The 18,662-nt window shown below is 47.0% G+C and overlaps 1 protein-coding gene and 1 long non-coding RNA gene across 2 annotated transcripts in view; one reads left to right on the top strand and one right to left on the bottom strand.

Moving 5' to 3' along the window:
• Nucleotides 1-1,495: 1,495 nt before the first annotated feature.
• On the bottom strand, nt 1,496-15,143 carry LOC117093392. The gene is made up of 4 exons (XR_004441126.1): nt 15,104-15,143; nt 14,474-14,613; nt 10,245-10,330; nt 1,496-1,751 (listed from the first exon to the last, which is right to left on the bottom strand). It is a non-coding gene; the product is annotated as an uncharacterized LOC117093392 (long non-coding RNA).
• Nucleotides 13,230-18,662, top strand: part of PEBP4 (phosphatidylethanolamine binding protein 4) — a 225,954-nt gene continuing 220,521 nt past the window's right edge. Inside the window, exon 1 of the mRNA XM_033228542.1 lies at nt 13,230-13,352. The gene's annotated coding sequence lies outside the window, so the exon portion shown is untranslated. The remainder of the gene's footprint in view (nt 13,353-18,662) is intronic.

Raw genomic sequence — 18,662 nt, 5'->3', positions numbered from 1 at the left:
TCTCTAAAATAATAATTGGTAGCAGCCTGCACTAGGGAAAGGCAGTCTCTCAACAGATAGAAACACCTGAAGCAGGTGATGGGCAACTTCCCTATAAGGTCTCAGGAGCTGGGAGAGTGAGCTCAAGCATGCGCTCTATGGGGCAAAATGGCGGAGTGTAACTGGTTCATGACGTTCCTCTAGAAACACTCAATTGGTAAGGGAAAAGTGCCTCAAATGAGCGTGTGTGTTACTCCAGTAAACACACTGCACATGTGGTTCCTCCGAAGCGCTGGCAGGCCACTGCGCATGTGGACAGCCCACCCCAAGGGAAAAATCAGGGGAGAAGGGATGCAATTCCCCAGAAACATGGCAACGTATAAGACCCCAAGTCAAAGGCCATACCATGCACTTGATCTCTCAAGTAGCTGGCTTGGTGCTCTTCCAAGTGCACTTTACTTCCTTTTGTTCCTGCTTGAAATTTTTTTTTTTTTTTTGAGATGGAGTTTTGCTCTTGCTGCCCAGGCTGGAGTACATTGGTGCAATCTCAGCTCACTGCAATCTCTGGGTTCAAGCAATTCTCCTGCCTCAGCCTCCCATGTAGCTGGATTGCGGGCATGCACCACTATGCCCGGCGAATTTTTCGTATTTAATAGAAATGGGATTTCACCATATTGATCAGGTTGGTCTCGAACTCCTGACCTCAGGTAATCCACCTGTCTCGGCCTCCCAAAGTGCTGGGATTACAGGCATGAGCCACCGCAACTGGCCTCAAAAGCTTTTGAATACACTTTCACTCCTGCTCTAAAACTTGTCTTGGTCTGTCACTCTGCCTTATGTACTTCAGGTAAATTTCTTCTAAGGAGGCAAGAAGTTAGGTTGCTGCAGACCCTTATGGATTCACCATAAAGAAAGTGCCTTTATTCCAAGACTTAGCTTAGGGGAAGAAGTACAGACTCCTGCCTTTAGGGGTACCGCTTTGCTTTTGTGGCAGAAATCAGGGGCTTTTAAAGGGGGACTTGGCATCCATGCATGGCATGCAGAGGAGGGAGTGAGCAGGTGGAGGTCTGCATGACTCACTTCGGTGCCTTACCTACCAGGTGGTTCAGCTGGTGCCACCACAAGCAGAACTAGGTTGTACTGTAGCAGGATGAGCGGCAGAGAAAACTCCTCAGACACCGAGTTACAGAAGGAGGAAGGGGTTTATTCGGCCAGGGGCATCGGCAAGACTTCAGTCTCAAGAGCCGAGCTCCAGGAGTAACCAATTCCTGTCCCTTTTAAGGGCTCACAACTCTAAGGGGGTACGTGTGAGAAGGTCGTGACTGATTGAGCAAGCAGGGGGTACGTGACAGGGGGTGTTTGCACCGGTAATTAGATCGGAACAAAACAAGATAGCGATTTTCACAGTGCATTTCTATACAATGTCTGTAATCTATAGATAACAGAACCAATTAGGTCCGGGGTCCATCTTTAACTACCAGGCCCAGGGTGTGGTGCCGGGCTGTCTGCCGGTGGATTTCATTTCTGCCTTTTAGTTTTTACTTCTTCTTTCTTTGGAGGCAGAAATTGGGCATAAGACAATATGAGGGGTGGTCTCCTCCCTTAGTACAATGGCTATTGTCTCAAGATGCTCTCCAGGTGGGACAGAGTTGGGTCAAGGGCATATACTTCAGATGGTAAATTGACTGTTGTCTCTCCCAGTGGGTCAGCGTTCTGGCTCTGGAGCTTCTAAGTAAGCACGTAGTTAGATAAGCTTGCCCTGTAGGGAATGCCTGGTGAAGGGAATGTAAAGGTTATGATTACATTTCTAAAAGGCTAAGTAGAGGCCAGACATGGTGGCTCATGCCTGTAATCCCAGCGCTTTGAGAGGTAGAGGCAGGCGGATCACTTGAGGTCAGGAGTTTGAGACTAACTTGGCCAACATGGTGAAACTCTGTCTCTACTAAAAATACAAAAATTAGCAAGGCTTGGTGGCGCATGCCTGTAATCCTAGCTACTCAGTGTCAGGTCTCTGAGCCCAAGCTAAGCCATCCTATCCCCTGTGACCTGCACGTAGACATCCAGATGGTCTGAAGCAACTGAAGATCCACAAAAGAAGTGAAAATAGCCTTAACTGATGACATTCCACCACTGTGACTTGTTTCTGCCCCACCCTAACTGACCAATGTACTTTGTAATCTCCCCCACCCTTAAGAAAGTTCTTTGTAATTCTCCCCACCCTTGAGAATATACTTGGTGAGATCCACTCCCTGCCTGCAAAACATTGCTCCTAACTCCACTGCCTACCCCAAAACCTGTAAGAACTAATGATAATCCCACCACCCTTTGCTGACTCTGTTTTTGGACTCAGCCCACCTGCAACCAGGTGAAATAAACAGCCTTGTTGCTCACAGAAAGCCTGCTTTGTGGTCTCTTCACACAGACGTGCGGGATACTCGGGAGGCTGGGGTTGGAGAATCGCTTGAACCCAGAAGGCGGAGCTTGCAGTGAGCTGAGATCGCGCCACTGCACTCCAGCCTGGGTGACAGAGCGAGACTCCGTCTCAAAAAACAACAACAACAACAACAAAAAACTAAATAGAACATGGTGAAAAGGAAAGAAAAAAGAAGAGAGGGAAAAAAATTTAAAACCTTTCTCTCTTAGAAAACTGGAGGTACTCAGTTACATCATGATAGGATAGGCTATGTTACAGTATTGATGTCAGAGTTAAGAAATTATTTTAGGCAGATAGTGAGGGTAAGGAAGTCCTTGGTAAGGTTTTTCTTTTAATGAAAAGCAGCCCCCAAATCATTTTCTTTTCTAATAAAGAGCAGCCTATAAAATCAAGCTGCAGACATAGATAAGTAAGCTAGAAGCTTGCACAGGTGAATGCCGGCAGTTGTGCCAATAGGAAAAGGCTACCTGGAGCTAGGCATGTTCAAAATGGCGGCTCTGTGTTCCCTTCTCTTTGCCAGCCATGTGTACAGTAAGAAGCAGACAACATAGCACCGACCAAGTGGAAAGCCCTTTGCATAATAAGATTAGAATAGGGTAGCCAGCCTACCCTGCGTGTTATGTTAATGTCACACCTGGTTCAACCAATCCGTGGGCCCTGTGTAAATCAGGCACCACCTCCTCAAGCCAGTCTATAAAATCCGATGCACTCAAGCGCAGGCCGGAATTCCCGTGGCGGCCCCTGTCTCTGTGGCAAGAGAGAAAGCTTTTGCCTATTAAACCTCCACTCCTAAGTTCCCTCCTGGTGTGTGTCTGTGTCCTTAACCTTCTTGGCATGAGACGACAAACCTTGGGTATTTACGCCAGACAATGTTGCCGCTTCAGTATCATGAAATGACACAACTTAAGAGAGAGAATATATTCACTAGATAGAGTGGGCCAACAGCAAGTTGCAGTGTTGCTGCCCATCTTAGATAGGGGTGGGGAGAAATGGGGGGAGCCCAACCCTGAAGAGAGTGAAGAGCTTCTGTCCTCAACATTACAGGCAGGGGCACATTGTCACAGCCGGCTGAAAGGGGCTGGCATTCTTCCAGCAGCCCCATGCTTCCAACATGATCATCTGGGAGGGTTCTGGTGGGTCCTCCAGAAAAACCTTCCTCCAAGGGACCCCGTCAGGGGAAGCCATGGCATCGTCTGTTTATAATTCAAGGCCTGTGGACTCTATTAATTTAGTAGGCAACCTGGTGACCAAAGGGAGAAGGTCTCATTGTCAAGTGATATTTTCTTGGGAAGCCCAAGTCCCTCAAAAAAAAGTTTTCCCAAGGACCCCTGCCAATACCAAGACAGAGAAGCTGCCATCAAGAAATATATGACCGGCTGGGCGCGGTGGCTCAAGCCTGTAATCCCAGCACTTTGGGAGGCCGAGACGGGCGGATCACGAGGTCAGGAGATCGAGACCATCCTGGCTAATACGGTGAAACCCCGTCTCTACTAAAAATACAAAAACTAGCCGGGCGAGGTGGCGGGCGCCTGTAGTCCCAGCTACTCGGGAGGCTGAGGCAGGAGAATGGCGTAAACCTGGGAGACGGAGCTTGCAGTGAGCTGAGATCCGGCCACTGCACTCCAGTCCGGGCCACAGAGCGAGACTCCACCCCAAAAAAAAAAAAAAAAAAAGAAATATATGACCTACTCGAGAAGACAAGATCTGCACAGGTAGAAAGTCAGGTGCAGATGCCCCTTGACTTATGAAGGGGTTACATTCTGATAAGTCCATCATGAATGGAAAATATTATAAGTCGAAAATGCAGCTAATACCCCTAACCCACTGAGCATCACAGCTTAGCCTACCTTAAACGTGCTCAGAACACCTACATCAGCCTAGAGTTGGGCAGAATCATCTGGCACAAAGCCCATTTTATAACAAAGTGTTGTCTCTCTCATGTAACTTACGCATGCAGGACACAGCAGCGTGTGGCATCAGGTTGTTCACCCGCATGATTGTCTGGCTGAATGGGAGCTGCACTCTCTGCACTGCCCAGCATCACAGGACAGTATGCCACCACATACTGCTAGCCCAGGAAAAGATCGAAATTCACAATGCGAAGTATGGTTTCCGCTGAATGCGTGTTGCCTTTGCACCATGATAAAGTTGAAAAATCATAAAGCATTGTAACCGGGGGGTTGTCTATAATGATGTCTCAGCCTGAGTGATGCTGGCCCAGGGGAACATTAGGAAAGCTTGAAGAAGGCACCGGGCCAGAGTTGGGCATTCTAGGTGGTGTGGGATTTGGTAGCCGGGTAACGGGGGTAGACAGCATTCCCAAGGCAGGCCCCAGACAGTGGGGTAGGGAGCTAGAGGAGGCCCAGAGACAGGGCACTGGGGACAGCCTGATTGTTCAGGAATGTTATTACTCCCTAGACAACCAGCCTAGGAAGTCCCCCCAAGGCCACTCACTTCAGAAGCCTTTCCCATTCACATCGATGGAGAAATACCCAGGCTGCACATATGCCCAGGCTGGGCCGCAGGCCGGCCTTTGGGGAAGTCCCCTTCCCTCCATCAGATTGCTTTCCTGCCCCACGGGATTGCACTTCCGAAGCGAGACACACAGGACTTGGGAAGCGGGATCGGCCGTGAAGTCAACTCAGGGGCATTCATCCAGTGTTGCTACGGAATGAGACCACCACTTCTCCTGCTGTCCTTCCCAGCTTCTCTCCTACCTCCCCTTTTCCCTAGTTTATAAGACAGGAGAAAATGGAGAAAGCAAAAACTTGGAAAGAAACAGAAGTAAGATAAATAGCTAGATGACCTTGGAGCCACCACCTGGCCCTGGTAGTTAAAATAATAATAATATTAACCCCTGAGCAAAACTACTTGTGTTATCTATAAATTCCAGACATTGTATGAGAAAGCACTGTAAAACTTTTCATTCTGTTAGCTGATGTATGTAGCCCCTGGTCACGTTCCTCACGCTTACTTGATCTGTCACCACCCTTTCACGTGGACCCCTTAAGAGTTGCAAGCCCTTAAAAGAGCTAGGAATTTCTTTTTCGGGGAGCTCGGCTCTTAAGACACAAGTCTGCTGAGGCTCCTTGCTGAATAAAAACCTCTTCCTTCTTTAATCCGGTGTCTAAGGAGTTTTGTCTGCGGCTCATCCTGCTACATTTCTTGGTTCCCTGACCGGGAAACGAGGTGATTAATGGAGGGTCGAGGCAGTCCCTTAGGCAGCTTATGCCTGCCCTGTAGAGCATCCCTGCGGGGGACTCTGGCCAGCTTGAGCAAGCGGATCCTGAGAGCACTCCCGGGTAGGTGTTTGCCCCGGTGGAATGTCTGTCACCCAGGCTGGAGTTCAGTGTCGTGATCTCGGCTCACTGCAACCTCTGCCTCCCGAGTTCAAGAAATTCTCCTGCCTCAGCCTCCTGAATAGCTGGGATTACCTGCATGTGCCACCACACCTGGCTAATTTTTGTATTTTTTTTAGTAGAGACAAGGTTTTACCATGTTGGTCAGGTTGGTCTCGACCTCCTGGCCTCAAGCGATCCATCCACCTCAGCCTCCCAAAGCGCCAGGATTACAGGCATGAGCCACCGCACCCAGCCTTATTCTTTAAAATATACCCCAAACAGAACATTACTGGAGAATAGCTTGTACAGGCCCAAGCTCTAACCAGTCAGCTTTCCCTCCCCACACTTTGCATCCAAAATGGTTCTTGAAGCACCGCCCTAGAGCACAGATGGAAAAATCACTGCTCCAAATGCATCCTATTCTCAAGAGTGGGATCCCTTCAGCAATGCTCCTGGCAGGACATAGCACCCGCAGAGGGCCCCTTCAAGGAGGGCTCTCTGTAGGAAAGCCAGATATTCACACCCACCAGAACCCTCCCAGATGATCGTGTTGGGAGCACGGAGCTGCTGGAAGGATGCCAGCTCCTTTCTGCCATCTGTGACAGAGCTTGGGGCTGAGCTGTTTCCTCTGCCAGGGATAGTGAAAACCCAAGCTCCTCACACTCCCCTAGGCTGGCTCCTGCCATTTCTCCCCACCCTGGGCAGTATCTAAACAGTTTGTTGATGGGTCCCTTATGGTTTCCCAGGTGGTCCTGCAAGGGACCAGTCATCTCATCAGTGGTGGCTGACCTGATGCTGGGCAGAAACCTGCCTCTGGGTAGCCTCATCCATTTCCCCTCTGGAGCTACAGAGGACTAGGCTTCCCTCAACCCTTCCACCTGCACCCATCTGGCGTTGCTTTGGGAGATGATTGCTACATATAAAAGGAAAACAGTTGGCCAGGCATGGTGGCTCATGCCTGTAATCCCAGCCCTTTGGGAGGCCGAGGCAGGTGGATGACTTGAAGTCAGGAGTTCGAGATCAACCTGATCACATGGCGAAACCCTGTCTCTACTGAAAATACAAAAATTAGCTGGGTGTGGTGGCAGGCCCCTGTAAACCTAGCTACTTGGGAGGCTGAGGTACAAGAATGGCTTGAAACCCGGAGGTGGAGGTTGCAGAGGTGGAGGTTGTAGTGAGCCAAGATCACACAACTATACTCCAGCCTGGGTGACAGAGTGAGACTGTGTCTTTAAAAAAAAAAAAAAAAAAAGACAAAGTGAGCTCCACAACAGCCCACCCTGACCTTAGCAGTTACCTTCCTAAAAAAGCTCCCTCCCAGGTAGGCAAGCATCATGGATAAGGCCAGGGTAACGAGGAAGGAAGGTCAAAAGGCTCAGGAAAGCCGGTCTTGTGTTTCCTGAGTTCTCAAATGACTTTCCCAGTGAAGAGCAAGAACCTGGCCTTGTCCCAGGCCTGGTCTTTATTCCTTGGCTGGTGTCTGCAAATGTTCTGACACACAGGCCAAGCCTCTCACAGCTCCCAGCGCACACTTGCTGTCGGTGGCTTCGGGCTTAATGACTTGGCTGCCTTCACTCCTCCACCGGGCAGTGTGACAACCATCAGTTCTCAAACTGAAGGCTGCTATTGATGCGAGGACTCATTGAAGAGGTGCTTCAGAGCCAGGGCCGCTCTAATGAGACTCTGCAGCAATACAGAATCAGATGTCAGAGCTTGGGACTCAGGCCTTGAAGCATTCGATGCAAAAGTTCTAGTCCCCCTCACAGAGGAAAAGATGAGCTCACAGTAAACAGCCTCCAAGACTCATTGCAAAATATCTTCTCTATGGTGAAGTCTTCCTCAATTCTGTTCTCACAAGTTTCCCTCCTAGTTTACCCCTTTATTGTAGCCTTATCACAGGCTGTTTTGTTTTGCTGTTGGTTACATAAATGTTTGTCTTTCCCATTAAACTGTGGAAGTGAATATTGTGTGGCATTTATTGTGGTATTAAACCCCAGAGCTTAGGACATTGCATTGTACGTGGCTATGAAAGGATTTTTTTTTTTTTTTAATGAGATGGAATCTCATTCTGTTGCCCAGGCTGGAGTGCAGAGGCATGATCTCGGCTCACTGCAACCTCCACCTCCCGGGTTCAAGCAATTCTAGTGCCTCAGCCTCCTGAGTAGCTGGGACTACAGGCGCCTGCTGCCACGCCCAGCTAATTTTTTGTGTTTCAGTAGAGACCGGTGTTTCGCCGTGTTGCCCAGGCTGGTCTTGAACTCCTGAGCTCAGGCAATCTGCTGGGATTATATATGTGCGCCACCTTGCCCAGTTGGCCCATAGATATTTAAATTGCATGGGCAGCTACTCTACTCACCTTTCTCAGAAGGGATCAGCTAAACTCCATTCTAGACCCAGCTGAAACCACTTCTTTTTTTTCTCTAATTGCACACTGGTATAGTGGGAAGGGGCCATGCAGCCTCACAGGTACTCGGCACCTGGCCTGCAGAGGACCCTAGTGGGAGTCTGTTGATTAGATGCATGCATGAATTAATAAGATGAGATGCAGGAGAGGTATCAAAGAGGGAAGATCCAAAGTGTCACAGTTTGGGTGAACTGAATCAAAGCAGCCTGCACAACAAAGGTTCATTGACCACAGGCCTTTGGACTGAGGCTGGAAAAAGCAAGTGGCCCAGGACACCCTCGTGCAGGGAGGAAGCATACAGGCTTTGGATTCAGGCAGATCTGGGTTGGGATCCAGCTCTTCCGTTCACTAGCTGTGTGATCTTGGATAAAGTTTTCAGTCCCATCAAGCTTCAGCTGTAAAGCGGGATAAGAGTCCCCACACCACAGGGCTGTGGGAGGAGGAAATGGAAGGGTGCTGGTTATGCGTGCTCACATACTCCTTTGCACACGGTGAGTGCTCAGTCAATAAAAGCTGTTGTTGTCATCAGAACAGCTCTAGGGGCACAAAGCATCCACGTGGAGCAAAGGACCTGGAGGCAGAGTGGGGATGGAAAAGACTATCCCCAGCCTTGCTTTTCTACAGAGAAGCTCAGGAAACAGGACAGGCGGGTATCTGAGCTCCTTGGGCCTATTGCAACATCTGTTTGCCCTGCAGTTTTCTCTGGAGGCTCTCCAGGCAAGTGACAGGCCTTATTTAGCACAGCAAGATGACGGAAGCTGATATTGGCTAGCTGAGCAGATCCTGTGGTTCCTCCGCAGATCGTCAGCCCCAAGGAGTACCTTATGGCACTGATTGCCTGGAAGAGACGCCCTTACTGAACTATCATCCCTTGGCACCTCCTGAGCTGCTGTCTTGCAGTTTTGATGGATCCCCTTTTTTTTTGTTCTCATCAGGGTTAGAATTTTTCCTGGTTTAAGAGGGAAAAGATAAGGCCGGGCACTGTGGGTGATGCCTATAATCCCAGCACTTTAGGAGGCCAAGCTGAGAGGATTGCTTGAGCCCAGAGGTTCGAGACCAGCCTGGGCCACATGGCAAAACCCCCTCTTTCCAAAAAAAAAAAAAATTACCCAGGTGTGGTGGCATGTGCCTATAGTGCCAGCTACCCAGGAGGCTGAGGTGGGAGGATTGCCTGAGCCTGGAGGGTTGAAGGCTGCAGTGAGCTGTGATCGCATCACTGCACTCCAGCCTGGGCAACACAGCAGGATCCTGTATCAATAAAGAAATAAGAGGGAGAAGATGGAATCAAACATACTATGTGTCAAATACTGTGCTCACCCTTTCCCCTCCTCGTCTGCATGACCCATGGGTTAGTACACCCACTCTAAAGATGAGGAAACAGGAATAGAAAGAATAGGAAGCTTAACTAAGGCACAAGCTTGCAGTGGTAGGTCCATGCCCAAAGCACATGTCTTCTCTCTGAAAAAGGAGTTTTGCCAGTATAGGCTCTCTTCCCATAGTTTTTGGCCAGGAATGTTGGTGCCAGCCTGAAGGCTCTCCACTATGACCTTGTTAACCTCACAGAAACCCACACTGAGAAATGGGTTAGTTTGGAGGACTTGCTGGAGAGAAGACAAGTGCGTAAGTCAGCTCTTATTTAAGGAACAATGAACTCTGCAGCATGCCCCAGTTTCCCATCTGTGGAATAGTCTCCTGTCTTCTATCCAGCTTTTGGAGATGTTGTAAGGCTGAGTGACAATACCAAAGAGGGGCATCCCATGCTGCCCCGGGGTTCCCCCATCCAGTCTAAGACTTGCACGCAGTCCCCACCCCACCTCTCTTGGTCCCTTGTGTTTTGTGCTCTCTAACAATCCCATCCTGCTCTTCGTCCACCAGCCTCCTTGCCCTTCTGCCCCAGTGCCTTCGCACCGCCTCCTGTCCCTCTTGCAAAGCCTTTTCTGATCCTCACTCCGTAAGAGAATCATACCCTCTGTCTTGATTGTATTGGTGGGATTTTAACCGACAGAGGTTACCAAGTGACAACACGAAGAGGCCAATGCCACTGAAAGTATTTATTATGTATAGTTTCCAAGAGAAAGGGACACACCACATCCTGCAGGACTACATGGGGAAGCAGCTGGTAGGTCAGGAGGCGGGAGGAGCCGGGACAAAGTAGGGCCCTGATTGTGTTTCCTATGGGAAGGAAGGGAGGAAAGGGCAGGTTGAGTGGCTGAGCTGGTTTAAGATTGGCTGCTTTGCATGATGTTCGTGGTCTGGGGTGATTCAGGGCAGTGGGAGTATTGGCTTGGTGTGACAGTAGATAAAGGAAGTGGTAGGGGGTTGGGGAATGAATTGGCTGACGTGCACATGAAAGGCAAGTTCACAGAAGTTATGTACTATCTCTAGGAATTAGCTAGCCCTGGGAGGGACAGTCTCTTCCAGGCCAGCAGGGCCCCCAAGATGTCAAACCATCATAAAATACAGAAAATTAAAAATATAGCCACGCATGGTGGCTCATGCCTGTAATCCCAGCACTTTGGGAGGCCAAGACAGGCGGATCACCTGAGGTCAGGAGTTCAAGACCAGCCTAACCAACATGGAGAAACCCCGTCTCTACTAAAAATACAAAATTAACCAGGGTGGTGGCACATGCCTGTAATCCCAGCTACTCAGGAGGCTGAGGCAGGAGAATCGCTTGAACCCTGGAGGCAGAGGTTGTGGTGAGCCGAGATCGTGCCGTTGCACTCCAGTCTGGGCAATAAGAGTGAAACAAAACAAAACATGATTGGCTGGGCACAGGGGCTCATACTTCTAATCCCAGTGCTTTGGGAGGCCAAGGCAGGAGGATTGCTTCAGTCCAGGAGTTCGAGACCAGCCTGGGTAACATAGCAAGACTCCCATCTCTGCAAAAATTAAAAAAATCAGCTGGACATGGTGGTGTGCAGACTGTAGTCCTAACTATGTGGAAAGATCCCTGGAGTCCAGGAGTTCAAGGCTGAAGTGAGCTAAGATTGCACCACTGCACTCCAGCCTTGGCAACAGAGTAAGATCCTATCCTCCAAAAAAAATTTTAAAAAAACATGATTAACACACCCTCCTCTTTAATCTGAGAGTGCTTCTATGACTGAACTCAGCACACAGTTGGTGATTTTTTTTTTTTTGAGATGGAGTCTCCTTCTGTCACCGAGGCTGGAGTGCAACGGTGTGATCTCGGCTCACTGCAACCTCCGCCTCCCAGGTTCAAGCGATTCCCCTGCCTCAGCCTCCCAAGCAGCTGGGATTATAGGCATGTGCCACCACACCTGGCTAATTTCTTTGAAATTTTAGTAGAGATGGGTTTTCACCACGTTGGCTAGGCTGGTTTCAAACTCCTGACCTCAACTGATCCGCCCGCCATGGACTCCCAAAGTGTTAGGATTACAGGCATGAGCCACTGCATCCGGCCCACAGTTGGTGATTTTGTTTGCTGTGTTTTTTTGTTTTGTTTTGTTTTGTTTAGACAGAGTCTCACTCTAGGCTGAAGTGCAGTGGCACAAACATGGCTCACTGTAGCCTCTACCTCCCAGGCTCAAGCATTCCTCCCTCCTCGGCCTCAAGGTGTGCACTACCACACATGGTTAACTTTCCTTTCTTTCTTCCTCCCTTCCTTTTTTTTTTTTTTTTGTAGAGACAGTGGTCTCACTATGTTGCCCAGGCTGGTCTTGAACCCCTTAATTCAAGCAATCCTCCCGCCTCAGCCTCCCATTGTGCTGGGCTTACAGGTGTGAACCACCACACCTGGCTGTCTGTTTCTTTGGATGCTCATCTCCCTTCCTAAGCTGTGAGCTTATCAAGAGCGGGATCCTCACCTTGTTCATCTTTATACCTTCAGCACCTGCCATGTGCCTGCTATTTGTCTAGATTGAATACAAGGACTCTCCAGCCTGGCTGCATATGAGAATCATCTGGGAAGCATTTGAAACCCTCCATGTCTAGGCTTCACCTTCCGAGATTCTGGTCTAATTCACCTGGGGTGGGGCCAGGCACTGGTGATTTTCAGGAGTTCCTCAGGTGGTCTACTGTGTAGAACCACTGGGTAAGTGTTTGACTTCCCATTGATTTGTTGATTTTCCTGTGAGGAATTCTCTAGAAAGAAAGTAAGGGGATGGTTCCAGGTGTGGTCATTTAAAACACAGCAGGAAACCCAGGACCTAAAAACCAAGTACTTGCCCTGGGCTTAGTTACCTGATTGGTAGAACCTTACCCAAGTGTGAGCCAGCCTGGAAGACGTGGGTCTGAACCAGGTGGTGGTGGTCTCCATTATTCTGCAGGCTCCAGGCCACACTTGTTGGGGAAGGGGACGATTCTAAATCCCCCCCCAGTGGCCAGGTGCGGTGGGTGACTCACGCCTACAATCCCAGCACTTTGAGAAGCTAAGGCGGGTGGATCACCTGAGGTCAGGGGTTTGAGACCAACCTGGCCAACGTGGTGAAACCCCATCTCTACTAAAACTACAAAAAAAAAAAATAATAATAATTAGCTGGGCGTGGTGGTGGGTGCCTGTAATTCCAGCTATTCAGGAGGCTGAGGCACAAGAATTGCTTGAACCCGGGAGGCAGAGGTTGCAGTGAGCCCAGATCACGCCATTGCACTCTAACCTGGGCAACAAGAGTTAAACTCCGCCTTAATCAATGTGCCCCAGCTGGGAGCTCTGAAGATAGTTGTCAGTCCCAGTCTCTCTCCTGTCTGTGGCTGAGGGCCTGTTGCTCTCTGTGGTCAAATGTTGGACATCTTTCCCTGGACGCTGGTCTCAGTGGTTCCTCCCTCCAACCTTCTGCACCTGTCTCTGCAGCCTTCTTTTTCTGCATCTCTAGTGTCCCTTCTGCCTGACTCTCTGCATCTTGAAAGGCAGGAGAAATGGTAAGATAATTGTCTCCACAGTTTCCACTCTTTTCCTTAGAATCCTTGGAAGGAGGAATGCTGGCAAACCCACCCATTCTTCTTTTCCTATTCTCTCCTGCCCTACATATCAGCTCCTCCCTGGAACTCCCCTGGAACTTTCTCCAACTGTCTCCCCAACCGCCAACGGCTGCCTCCTCTCCTGTGGCTCCAGGAAACTTCCTGAACCTCTCGAACTCTCAACATCCGCAGGCTCTGATTACCTTAAGGGCCCAAACTGAGGGGCACCCTGGAGGGAATTTTCTACCCACGTTCTCCAGGCCAGAAACCTGTCAAGGTATGTACTTTCCTGCAGCCAGCACCCAACAGCTCCCACACTGTTCTGGGCAAGTGACAGGGGCTCTTCTCCCCTGTTTGTGTGAAGTAGGAATTTACTAAGAGAGGAGAGAGAAAAAACACCTTGGCCTAGGCAGCTGTTAGAAATTCGTGGGCTGGGGCCGGGCGCGGTGGCTCAAGCCTGTAATCCCAGCACTTTGGGAGGCCGAGACGGGCGGATCACGAGGTCAGGAGATCGAGACCATCCTGGCTAACACGGTGAAACCCCGTCTCTACTAAAATATACAAAAAAATTAGCCGGCGAGATGGCGGGCGCCTGTAGTCCCAGCTACTCGGGAGGCTGAGGCGAGAGAATGGCGTAAACCCGGAGGCGGAGCTTGCAGTGAGCTGAGATCCGGCCACTGCACTCCAGCCTGGGCGACAGAGCGAGACTCCGTCTCAAAAAAAAAAAAAAAAAAAAAAAAAAAGAAATTCGTGGGCTGGATACGGTGGCTCACGCCTGTAATCCCAGCACTTTGGGAGACCGAGGCGGGCAGATCATGAGGTCAGGAGATTGAGACCATCTTGGCTAACATGGTAAAACCCCGTCTCTACTGAAAATACAAAAAAATTAGCTGGGTGTGGTGGCGGTGTCTGTAGTCCCAGCTACTCGGGAGGCTGAGGCAGGAGAATGGGGTGAACCTGGAAGGTGGAGCTTGCCGTGAGCCAAGAAAGAAAGAAATTCGTGGTAAAAGTGGTGTTTCCGATTTTTTCACTCTAGTGTGATTTGAGCACATCATTTGAGGCATTATTTGTGACATTGTTTGTGGTGTTTCTAGGTGCCTGTCTGTGAGCCTCAAACATTTCTCTAATTCTCCTCAGAAAGGCCACTTTGGTGAATTTCTCACTGCCTGAGTTTTGGGCTGTGATGAGCCTCACTGATTTCAGGCAGGCCTTACTTCTGACAGATTTAGTGAGTTTCTTTCCTTTGTGAGGTCCTCATTCCCCCTTTCATGATATAGGAAGAAGGATCCCCATTTCCTCCTATCCTGAGAAATTTAGAGGGAACCAGAGACTGACTGTCCCTGCAAAGAGAGACGAGGTAAATACATAGCTTCAGTAGGCTCCAAGTTCAATTCTCACCTCCACTAGATGGACAAAACGTTCAACCTTTCAAGGGTGACATGACGGCAGGTGAATGCGTGAGGCACCACCATTTCATAGCCCCTCTGGAGCCTGCCATTCCATGGGTGAAGTGATTCATTAATAGATGCAATGTGCACCTGTTAATGAAATGGGTTTATTAAGTCAACCGTTGGTTGCTGAGACCAACAAGCTGGGGCTACCTAAAAGAGGAACTTATATCCCTAGAGTGGAAATATCCTGGCCCCCAGCCTCTGGCCCGAGGTCTAGCAGGACCTTTGGATAAATGGAGGGGTGAGGGAAAGGGTCACTCTCCTGACTCCTGGGGAATATAATTGTTGGGAAAATCCAGCCCTGGAGCTCGCTTTGCCAGCCCCATCATTGCCACTATGACTTCCTCTGTCTTCTGTTTGATAGAAGGAAAGCAACATCTCTTAAAACAGAGCAAGTGCAGACATCCTGTAACAGAGCATTCCCCATTCCTTCCTTCTGTTTCTTAGACATTGCTAGCATTCATGCACTTAACGATCAGCCATAATCACTTGAGGCATTCTTGTTCTTAACTATTTTAAAGAAACAGTTATCTGTAAGGCCAATTAAGAATAATAAAAATAAAATATTTTTCTTTACCTCCATTTAGTCCATCATCGATATTCTTCCCTTCTTCATGTAGAGCCAAGGTTTCACTTTCCTCTTCACTGAAGGGTTTCTTTTCACATTTCATGCAAGGCAGGTGTACTGGCAAAATCTTCTCTCAGTTTTTCTTTGTCTTCATATCCTCTCCACTTTTGAAGAAAAATTCCGCTGGAAACAGATTCTAGGTTGATGGAAGTTTTAACTTTTTAAAACTATTTCACTCTCTTCTCACTTGCTTTCTGATGGGAAGTTTGATGTAATTCTTATCATTGTTCATTTAGAATAAGCCCCCCTCCCCGAGAAAAAAAAAAGGAAGTTATATTTTTATACTTTTGCATTTCAGGACAATTTTCAGATTGGTCATCTGAAATGAAAGGCGCATGAAAAGCAACCAAGAGTTGATAACAAAAGATGGCCCAAGTGCACATTGGGTGACTTTGGAATTCTTTCCCTGTCTTTAAATAGGATAATCAAAGGTCAGAATAGTTCCTTTATGACATACGGTTTTTACATGTGCGTGCTTATTTATGTAACGATTTATTAAGCATCTGCTATGTTCATAGTGCTGTGGGGAGTGCAGAGACAAATGGGTCCCTCACAGGATGAAATATGTGCACAGAAAAGTAGAGCAGAAGGCAGAAATCAATGAATGGGAGGTGGGAGGAGCAGCTCTGCTCCTGGAGCTTCAGTGAGACCCAGATCTATCATGGCGGGGAAGCATGACCTTTAGGAATTCAATATCCACCCCTCCCTCTCTGATTTTCTCCCTTCCCCAACCCCCGAGGTGTGATGGAGCACCGCCTGGTCCCAGGCACTGTGCTGGTGGCAGACACAGCAATTCCTAGGCTACCTGGGGTCTCTCCTCCACGAAGGTAACAGCCTAGTGACAGAGAAATACAAGTAAATAAACAAAAATGGCCAGATATTATTCTATCCTGGTGGAAGTCCTGCAGAGGCTGTCTGCAGATATGACGATACCCAGGAAGGTACCCTAAAGGAAGTGATGTTTAAATAGCACATGAAGGTGAGCAAAAGTAAGCCAGGTGGGTCATGGGGCAGGAGACAAAGGCACCCCTTATAGACAGAACGGCTTGTGCAAAAAGGCCTAGAGGTGGGAGAGAGCATGGCTGATTGGGAAAATGGACAGTAGTCCACACAGGCTGAACAAGAGGTCTACACAGTGAGGAGGATGAAGTGGCCAGTGTTGCCAAAGGGGGCTCTAGAGAACACTAGTTTCTGGGATTTTTTTCTCTCTCATTCTACAGGTTGTCTTTTCACTGTTTTGATAGTGTCCTTTGATGCCCAAAAGTTTTCCGTTTTCATGGAGTTCAATTTGTCGGTCTACTTTTGCTGCCACTGCTTTTGGTGTCTCATGTACATCAATGCCAAATACAATGTCATGAAGCTTTTCCCCTGTGTTTTAGCTAAGAGTTTTGTGGTTTCAGCTCTTACATTTAGATCTTTGATCCATTTTGAATTAAAGCAAGGTTCCAACCTCATTGGTGTAAAGCAAGGATCCAACTTCATTCTTTTGCATGTGGCTATCCACTTGTCCCAGAATCATTTTCAGCACCCTTGCTGAAAATCATTTGAGCACACGCACATACATACACATACACACGCACACATACACACATACACACACACACACATACACACACACACACACATACACACATACACATACACACACACACATACACACACACACATACACACATACACACACACACACACACACATACACACATACACACACACACACACACATACACACACACACACCCATACACACATACACATACACACACACACACATACACACATACACACATATGAAGGTTTATTTCTAGGCTCTCTATTCTGTTGGCCTATTTATCTGTCTTTATGCCAGTACCAAACTATTTGGATTACTGTAGCTTTGTAGTTAGTTTTGAAATCAGAAAGTATGAGTCCTTCAACGATGTTCTTTTCAAGATTGTTTTGACTATTTGGGGTCCCATGAGATTATATATAAATTTTAGGATGGATTTTTCTATTTCTGTAAAAAAAATTTTGGCATTTTGATAGGGATTGCAATGAATCTGTAGATCACTTTGAGTAACTTTGTCATCTTAACAAAATTAAGTCTTCCACTCCATGAGCATTGAATGTCTTTACATTTGTTTATTTTAGCAAAATTTTGTAGTTTCAGTGTACAAGCCTTCCACCTCCTTGGTTAAGTTTATTCCTACTTTATTCTGCTTTATGTAATCATAAATAGAGTTGTTTTCCTAATTTCCTATTTGAATTCTTCATTTTTAGAGTAAAGAAATACATTTGAATTTTGTTGGTTGATTTTGTAAATTACAACTTTACTGAATTTGCTTATTAGCTCTAACAGTTTTTCTTTTTTAAGAAATTAAAGTTTTCTGTATGTAAGATTGTCATCTGCAAACAGATAATTGTACTTCTTCCTTTCTAATTTGGATGGCTTTTACTTCTTTTTCTTGCGTAATTGTTCTGGCTAGAACTTTCTATATATGATGAATAAGAGTGGCAAATGCATGCATCCTTGTTTTGTTCCTGATCTTAGAGGAAAACTTGAAGTCTGTCACCATTAAGTATGTTGTTATCTGTGGGCTTTTTGTATACGGCCTTTATCATATTGAGGAAGCTTCTTTCCCTTCATAGTTTGTTTTTATCTTGGAAGTGTGTTGAGTTTTGTCAAATGCTTTTTTTGCATCAATTGAGATGACCATGTAGTATTTTTCCTTCATTCTATTAATATGGTGTTATTATGTTGATTGGTTTTTATGTGTTGAATCATGCTTGCATTCCAGAAATAAATCTCACTTGGTTATGTTGTACAATCCTTTCAGTGTTGAAATGATCTATGCTAATCTTTTGTTGGGGACTTTTGCATCAGAGTTTCTAAGGGATGTTGCTTTGTGGTTTTAACTTTGGTTAGAAGGTAGGCTTTGGTATCATAGTAATGCTGGCTTCACAGAGTGAATCAGGGAGTATTCTCTCCAATGTTTGAGAAGGATTAGTGTTCATTCTTCTTTAAATGTTTGGTAGAAATCACCAGTAAAACTATCAGGTTCAGGACTTTTCTTCACTGGAGTATTTTTGATTACTGCTTCAGTCTTGGTAGGTTTTATGTTTCCAGGAATTTGTCCATTTCTTCTGGGTTATCAAATTTATTACATAACCAACAACCTTACCCATTGTTTATATTAATCTTTTGTCGCCCTTTTTATTTCTGTAAAATACTATTTATTTATATTTTTGTTTTTATAAATTTTAGAGTAATCTCCTCACCTTCATTTCTTATTTTAGTAATTTGAGTCTTCTCTGTTTTTTAATTAATCTGGCTGAAAGTGTTAGTTTTACTGATGTTTTTCAAAGAACCAACTTTTGGTTTTGTTGATTTTCTGTTTTTCTGTTCTCTATTTTATGTCTGTTGCAATCTTTAGTGTTTCTTTCTGCTAGCTTTGGGTTATCTTGTTTTTTTTTTTTTTTTTCTACCTCCTTAAGGTGTAAATTTAGGTTGTTGATTTGAGATCCTTCT

This window comes from Trachypithecus francoisi, unplaced genomic scaffold, assembly GCF_009764315.1.
Source record: "Trachypithecus francoisi isolate TF-2019V2 unplaced genomic scaffold, Tfra_2.0 Contig01440, whole genome shotgun sequence".
Lineage (NCBI taxonomy): Eukaryota > Metazoa > Chordata > Mammalia > Primates > Cercopithecidae > Trachypithecus > Trachypithecus francoisi.
The sequence above is the reverse complement of the archived record's forward strand: the minus strand, read 5'-3'. Positions and strand labels throughout refer to the sequence as shown.